This window comes from Triticum aestivum, chromosome 3A (genome assembly GCF_018294505.1).
Source record: "Triticum aestivum cultivar Chinese Spring chromosome 3A, IWGSC CS RefSeq v2.1, whole genome shotgun sequence".
NCBI classification, from domain to species: domain Eukaryota; kingdom Viridiplantae; phylum Streptophyta; class Magnoliopsida; order Poales; family Poaceae; genus Triticum; species Triticum aestivum.
Window position 1 is genome coordinate 679403430 of NC_057800.1, and position 8804 is coordinate 679412233.

The window sequence follows — 8804 nt, forward strand, 5'->3', positions numbered from 1 at the left end:
TGATCCGTGCCTCTTTTGAGGATGATCAGTAAGGGAGTTTTGATATTTATGTCATGCTCTATCCATCCATGTCTTTGTTGGCATTTGTGGAGTGCTCTAGGTTGACTCAATCGAGCTCAACTTTTGCTTCGTTGTTAATCTGGGCAGATCGTCAACTTGTTTGCGATTTCGCCGATGCTACCGTTAGCGTTCCATGCATGCTATGCCTTCGTTCTTGCCATGAGTAGCTAGCACTTTGTGCCTTCTTGCTGGTTATATGCTTTCCTTGCCATGACTTGCACCGTAGTGAGTGAATCGAGCTCGTTTACATGCCTTCGTGAGTTAAATTTCAGCATGACTCAGTTTTTCACTAAGTCTGAAAACTGATTGTGTTCGAGCGATGTTCGTGAGCTCGGTAGAGTATTTTGTGAACCCTTTTGGCCCCAGGTCACTTTGGGTGTTTTATTAAGCTTGTTGAGTAGCTCCATGCCATGTTCTTACTTGTCATGTTCAGGTTTTCTATCATGTTGTTTTGCTGCTCCGAAGAGAGCATCGTGATCTGAAATTTCAGACTAGTGTTAATTTCACTAAGTCTGAAATCTGTTTTGCATTTGCGTTTTAGCCATGCTTGTTTGAACCTCTTAATGGATGAATTTGCCTATGGCTCAGTGCTAGTGTTTTGTCAACCATCTTGTGTACATCACTGCCATGTATTTTTTTTTCATGTTTGGTGGCTGTAGCATGTTCATTTCGTTGCATTTAGATGCCTACTTGCTGTAAATCGCGGACCGGTGTCATATCTTAAAACGCTCGCCATTTCCAAACCGTAGCTCCGATTCCAATGATCTTTATATCGTTTTCAAGCGATTTCATCCCCTCTATCCAGTGGCACACTTGGTTTTCCAAGTTGATGCCAGGTTCATGCATTTCCTGTCATATCTTGCATGTTGCATCCCGCATCGCATCCCACTTAGCATATCATCATTTTCATCATATTGCTTGGTCTTGCCCGTGGTTGATTGTATCCTTGTTGCTTGTTTGTCTTGTTGGGTAGAGCCGGGAGACGAGTTCGCTACCGAGGAGCCCGTTGAGTTTGCTTGTGAGGATCCAGTCAACTCTGACAACTGTGCAGGCAAGATGATCATACCCTCGAAATCACTACTATCTTTGCTATGCTAGTTTGCTCGCTCTTTTGCTTTGCCACTGCTACGATGCCTACCTTTTGCTTGTCAGCCTCCCAATTGCCATGTCGAACCCCTAACCCACCATTGTCCTAGCAAACCGTTGATTGGCTATGTTACCGCTTTGCTCAGCCCTTCTTATAGCGTTGTTAGCTGCAGGTGAAGATTGGAGCCGTTCCTCGTTGGAACATTTATTTACTTGTTGGGATACCATTATATTGCTATGTTATCTTAATGCATCTATATACTTGGTAAAGGGTGGAAGGCTCGGCCTCTCGCCTAGTGTTTTGTTCCACTCTTGCCGCCCTAGTTTCCATCATATCGGTGTTATGTTCCCGGATTGTTGCGTCCCTTACGCGGTTGGGTTATAATGGGAACCCCTTGATAGTTCGCCTTGATTAAAGCTTTTCCAGCAATACCCACCATTGGTTTTACCATTTGCCACCTAGCCTCTTTTTCCCTTGGGTTTCCGGAGTCCGAGGGTCATCTTATTTTACCCCCCCCCCCCGGGCCAGTGCTTCTCTGAGTGTTGGTCCACCTGTCAGCTACCGGTGGCTACCAGGGGCAACTCTGGGCTGGCCTACCCGTACCTAAGACAATCTGAGTGTGCCCTGAGAAAGAGATATGTGCAGCTCCTATCGGGATTTGTCGGCACATTCGGGCGGTGTTGCTGGTCTTGTTTTAACCTGTCGAAGTGTCTTGAGTTACCGAGATACCGAGTCTGATCGGAACGTCTTGGGAGGAGGTCTATTCCTTCATTGACCGTGAGAGCTTGTCATGGGCTAAGTTGGGACTCCCCTGCAGGGATTGAACTTTCGAAAGCCGTGCCCGCGGTTATGGGCAGATGGGAATTTGTTAATGTCCGGTTGTAGATGACTTGAACTAAACTTAATTAAAATGAATCAACCGTGTGTGTTACCGTGATGGCCCCTTCTCGGCGGAGTCCGGGAAGTGGACACGGTGTTGGAGTTATGCTTGCGCAGGATGTTCCTTTAGCTTCTCGCTCGTGCTTCGCCTTCTCTTCTCGCTCTCTTTTGCGTATAAGTTAGCCACCACATGTGCTAGTCGCTTGCTGCAGCTCCACATATATTTGCCTTATCCATTCCCATGAGCTTAAATAGTTTTGATCGCGTGGGTGTGAGATTGCTGAGTCCCTGTGGCTCACAGATGCTACAACTCCAGATGCAGGTCCAGGTGTTTCTGCTCCAGTTGACGATTACGAGCTCAAGTGGGAGTTCGACGAGGACTCTCAGCGATACTACGTGTCCTTTCCGGATGATCAGTAGTGGTGCCTAGTTGGGGTTATCGATTCAGGACCTTGTCGCATGTTGGGGGTCTTTTCTATTTTGGCGCCGTAGTCGGGCCATGAGTGTTTGTTTGATGGATGTTGTTTATGTACTCTGATGTGACGTGGCGAGTGTAAGCCAACTATGTTATCTCCCCCTTTTATTATGTATTACATGGGATGTTGTAATGATTGCCTGACTTGCGACATTGCTTTCAATGCGGTTATGCCTCTAAGTCGTGCCTCGACACGTGGGAGCTATAGCCGCATCGAGGGCGTTACAAGTTGGTATCAGAGCCTTCCCCGACCTTAGGAGCCCCATTGCTTGATCATTTTTAGCAGCCGAGTTGTGTCTAGAAAAAAAAGTTTTGAGTCCTTAGGAATTATATATCGGAGAGCTTAGGAATTCTTTTTACTTCCCAGTCTCCTCATCGCTCTGGTAAGGCATCTTGGCGTAGAGTTTTGACTCTTCTCTTCTCAAATTTCACTAAAAAAAATTTTAGGTTCACGCGAGTATCTTGGTTTTGTTCCGATGGTTTTGTGACGAGAACATTGTTCTTGGTGCCTCCTGTCTTTAGGGGTTGTGGCAGTGTCCCGGGGAGTTGAGCTCCGAGGTGTTGTCGTCACAATTTCATCGTTGCAATTCTGGTATACTTGAGATATGTTCGCCGACATCGAAAATCTCTTTTATGCAGTTCGTTGGTGAGATAACCTCGACGCCACCCAGTACTGGGGCGGGAGTTCGGGAGTATCGCCATAACTTGTATAACGGATGCTTTTCGAAGGTTGAGGTAGATGGTTTCCGAAGTTTTCTTGGTTATGTGTTGAAGGATGGATACAGCTGGATGTAGGATTTGCTAGTTTGGGTGAGATATTGTGCTTCCCCTGTATCCCCAACACCTGATTGCATAACCGGAAAGGTTCGGGAGTTTCATAGGTGGGAATTCTAGTAGCTCTAGTTCTTCTTCCACGGATATTGGTTTGAGATTGGGATTTCTTACCGATTATTCGTTCTTGATCCGTACCTTGTTGAATTATTTTTCTCTTCCTTAATTCTTCGTGGCTTCTCAATTTATGGATATGTGACCATTTGAAGAGGAATGCATTCGTTCATTTTGTTCGGATGTGAAGACTATATGTTGCAATTTTCATTCCGTTGGATTCACCTTCTATATTGTTGTCTATCTATGTGCTAATGGTGGTCAACCTCTTCAGGATGGCTCCTCCAACGCGCACGACTCCGAATCCTGATCCGCCTCCACCTCCGCCTCCTCCGGAAGCATGGCAAGCTGTGATGGCCGCTACTAATGCAAACACACAGTTGATCATGCAAATCCTTCAAGAGCGCAATCAAGGCAGTCAAGGGAATCAAGGCCATAATCAGCACCACTTTGCTACTCTGAACCAGTTCCTTGCTAATGGCCCAAAGACGTTCAGAAGTTGTGTTGAGGCTACCGATGCTGACGATTGGCTAGTGGATCTGGGCAAGCATTTTGAATGCAGCAACGTCAGGCCTGAAGATTTCGTCAAGTTCGCTTCTTTCCAGCTCAAAGATCAGGCTGCAGAGTGGTTCCAGCAGTACAAGGATTCCAGAGGTGGACGTCTGATCACTTGGGACGAGTTCCGTCAAGATTTCCGCGCTCATCACATCCCTCAAAGTGTGGTTGAGGGTAAGCGTCAGGAATTCCGCAATCTGAAGCAAGGCTCTTTGTCTGTCTATGACTACAACAAGTTGTTCCAGAAGCTCGCCCGTTTTGCCAAGCAGGATGTTCCTGATGAGAAGAGTATGATCTATCAGTTCAGGGGTGGTCTTCGTGAGGAAATTCAGCTCGCTCTTGTCCTCTTTGAGCCGTTGAGATACGATGAGTTCTACAATATGGCACTGAAGCAAGAGGCTGCGCAGATGAGATGTGATGCTTCCAGGAAGCGTGCCAGAGATGCTACTCCGTCTTCCTCTACTCAAGTGGTCAAGCAGCAGAAGTATTGGCTTCCTCCTCCTCCGTTCCGTCAGCCGTATCAGCAGAAGAGTAAAGGTGGCAGTGGTTTCTCCCACCCACCCAACCCAGGCTTTCAGAACAAGGCTTCGTCTCAAGCTCCAAGATCGAGTGCTTCGTATCACCGTCCGCTTTCAGAGGTCACGTGCAACAAGTGCCAACAGAAGGGTCACTATGCCAACAAGTGTACCAACCAGAGGCGTCTTCCTCCTCCTCCTCCTGTCAGATCGGCAAGTACAGCGGTGGTCAAGCATAACCCCAAGTCCGCCAAGGTCAACTTGATGAATGCAGCTCAGGCAGAGGACTCGTCAGATGTGATCATGGGTAACCTTCCTGTTAATGATATTCCTGCAAATGTTCTTTTTGACACGGGTGCATCGCATTGTTTCATCTCAAGACCATTTTCATCTAAGCATGGGTTGCCTTCACAAATTTTGCCTAGTCCTTTAGCAGTTGTCTCTCCCGGTAAGCGCATGCAGGCTAACTCCATCGTTCCGGATGTTTCTATCACTCTGGGTGACTACAAGTTCTTGGCTTCTCCTACGGTTCTTGGCAACTCGGATATCGATCTTATTCTCGGGATGGACTGGCTCTCTAAGCATAGAGCTCAGCTTGATTGTGCAGCCAGGCAGATTCAACTGACTCATTCGTCTGAGGATGTTATTGTCTTTGCCGCTCGGGATAATACCATCCGGTTGTTTTCTCTCAATGAGAAGGGTGAATTGGATGCTATTTCGCAGATTCCGGTTGTTTGTGAGTATCAAGACGTCTTTCCAGAAGAGCTCCCAGGAATGCCTCCGCACCGGCCAGTTGAATTTGTTATTGAACTTGAGCCCGGTACGGAACCTGTGTGCAAACGTCCTTACAAGCTCGGCCCCGAAGAGTTGAAGGAGTTGAAGAAACAACTCGATGAGCAAGAAAGATTGGGTCTCATTCGGCCTAGTACTTCTCCGTGGGGTTGTGGTGTTCTTTTTGTGAAGAAGAAGGATGGATCGAGTCGACTTTGTGTTGATTACCGTCCAGTAAACAAGAAGACCATAAAGAACAAATACCCACTTCCCAACATCAATGAGCTGTTCGAACAACTCAAGGGTGCTCAAGTATTCTCCAAGCTTGATCTCCGTATGGGTTATCATCAGATTCGTATTCGTGAGCAAGATATTCCCAAGACGGCGTTCAGAACAAGCTTTGGTTCATATGAATACACCGTCATGTCTTTTGGCCTCGCCAACGCTCCTCCGACGTTCTCTCGTATGATGAACTTCATCTTCAACCCCTACACCAATGAATTCGTTTTGGTCTATCTCGACGACATTCTGGTTTTCTCGAAGAAGAAGGAAGATCATGCCAAGCACTTGCGTTTGGTTCTTGACAAGCTCAGAGAACATCAGTTCTACGCCAAGTTCTCCAAGTGTGAATTTTGGCTCGATGAAGTTCTTTATCTTGGTCATATCATCTCTGCCAAGGGCATTTCCGTGAATCCTGAGAAGGTGTCTGCAATTGTGAATTGGGAACCTCCTCAGAATGTAAAGCAACTCCGCAGTTTTCTCGGTCTCGCAAGCTATTGCAGAAGATTCGTTGAAAACTTTTCTAAGATCGCCAAGCCTCTCTCAAATCTTCTTCAGAAGCACGTCAAGTACGTTTGGTCTCCGGAGTGTGATATTGCTTTCAACACTTTGAAAGAGAAATTGATCACTGCTCCAGTTCTGACTCCGCCTGATGAAACCAAGCCGTACGAGATTTTTTGTGATGCCTCTCTCCAAGGTCTCGGTGCTGTACTGATGCAAGAGAAGAAAGTTGTTGCTTATACCTCTCGCCAGTTGAAACCTAATGAGAAGAACTACCCCACTCATGATCTCGAGTTGGCGGCAGTTGTGCATGCTTTGTTGACTTGGAGACATCTTCTATTGGGAAGGAAAGTGGATATTTTCACTGATCACAAGAGTCTCAAGTACATCTTCACCCAGCCTAATCTCAACCTCAGGCAGACTCGATGGGTCGAAATGATTCAAGAGTACAATCCGAGTATCGAGTATACTCCAGGCAAGGCTAATGTGATTGCTGACGCTTTGAGCAGAAAAGCATATTGCAACAGTCTGATTCTCAAGCCTTATCAACCCGAGCTTTGTGAAGCTTTCCGCAAACTTAATCTGCAAGTTGTTCCTCAAGGTTTCCTCGCCAACCTTCAAGTCTCTCCTACCTTAGAAGACCAGATTCGCCAGGCCCAACTTCTTGATGCTATGGTGAAGAAGGTGAAGATTGGTATTGCAAAGAGTCAGTCCAAGTACAAGTGCTACCGACTTGATGACAAGGACGCTCTCTTCTTCGAGGATCGAATTGTTGTGCCCAAAGGTGAACTCCGTAAGGTGATCATGAACGAGGCTCACAACTCTCTCCTCTCCATCCACCCTGGTAGTACGAAGATGTATCAGGACCTCAAGCAAACTTATTGGTGGACTCGAATGAAGGGTGAAATCGCTCAATTCGTGAACGAGTGTGATGTCTGCAGAAGAGTGAAGGCAGAACACCAAAGGCCAGCAGGTCTCCTGCAACCTCTTGCCATTCCAGAATGGAAGTTTGACCACATTGAAATGGACTTCGTGACTGGGTTTCCAAAGTCCAAGCGTGGCAATGATGCTATCTTCGTTGTCATCGACAAGCTCACCAAAGTGGCTCACTTTCTGCCTATCAAAGAGTCAATCACTGCAGCTCAATTGGCGGAACTCTATTCCTCTCGCATTGTCTCTCTGCACGGTATTCCTCAAGTGATATCTTCAGACCGTGGCAGCATCTTTACCTCCAAGTTTTGGGATTCTTTTCAGAAGGCCATGGGCACCAACATCCGCTTCAGCACAGCTTTCCATCCTCAAACAAGCGGTCAAGTCGAGCGTGTCAACCAAATTCTTGAAGATATGCTCAGGGCTTGTGTAATCTCTTTCGGCATGAAGTGGGAGGATTGTCTTCCTTATGCTGAATTCTCATACAACAACAGCTTTCAAGCAAGTTCGGGCAAGGCCCCCTTTGAAATTCTGTATGGCAGGAAGTGCCGTACCCCTCTCAACTGGTCTGAAACCGGTGAACGTCAGCTGCTGGGTAATGACTTAATCACAGAAGCAGAAGAAATGTGCAAAGTCATTCGTGATAACCTCAAAGCAGCCCAGTCCCGCCAGAAGAGCTACTATGATAGTAAGCACCGTGATCTGGCTTTCGAGATCGGGGATCATGTTTACCTCCGCGTCTCTCCCATGAAAGGTACTCGTCGCTTCGGTATCAAAGGGAAGCTTGCCCCCAGATACGTGGGACCTTTCAAGATTGTCAGCAAGAGAGGCGACCTCACCTATCAACTCGAGCTTCCTTCAAACTTTGCAAATGTTCATGATGTGTTCCATGTCTCTCAGCTTCGAAAGTGCTTCAAGACTCCTGACCGCACCGTCAACTTCGAGGACATTGAGCTCCAAGAAGATCTCTCCTATCGTGAGCACCCAGTTGCTATTCTTCAAGAGACTGAACGCAAGACTCGCAACAAGTCAATCAAATTTCTCAAAGTCAAGTGGTCACACCATTCCGACCGTGAAGCTACCTGGGAACGCGAGGATCACCTCCGTTCTGAGTACCCGGAGTTCTTTTAGTCCTAGATCTCGGGACGAGATCTTTTCGTAGTGGTGGAGTGTTGTAACGCCCCAGATATACTTTCCATATTTGTATCCAACTCTTGTCGTCCCTGGCGCTAAGTTATATTTATTTCTCGGGTTTGGGTCTTTGTCTCCGTGTGTTGTTTTCGTTTTCATGCATCTCATACCATGTCATCTCGTGCATTGCGTTTGCATACATGTTCATCTCATGCATTCGATCATTTGCCCCGTTGTCCGTTTTGCATTCCGGCGCTTCGTTCTCCTCCGGTGGTCATTTCTAGCTTTCTTTCGTGTGTGGGGATTAAACATTTCCGGGTTGGACCGAGACTTGCCAAGCGGCCTTGGTTTACTACCGGTAGACCGCCTGTCAAGTTTCGTATCATTTGGACTTCGTTTGATACTCCAACGGTTAACCGAGGGACCGAAAAGGCCTCGTGTGTGTTGCAGCCCAACACCCTCCAAATTTGGCCCAAAACCCACCAAACTCTGCTCCATGTCCTAGAGCGTTCGATCACGATCGTGTGGGCGAAAACCGCACCTCATTTGGACTCTCCTAGCTCCCTCTATGCCTATATATACACCCCTCCGTTTTCGGATCTCTCCCTCTCCCCGAAACCCTAAAAAAAAACATCCTCCGCCGCCGACGGACACGTCCGCCCCAGCGCCGGACGCGTCCGCCGCCGCCCCCCTCCGCCACTCAGGCGCCGCCACGTGGGCGCGCGCCCACTTCGCC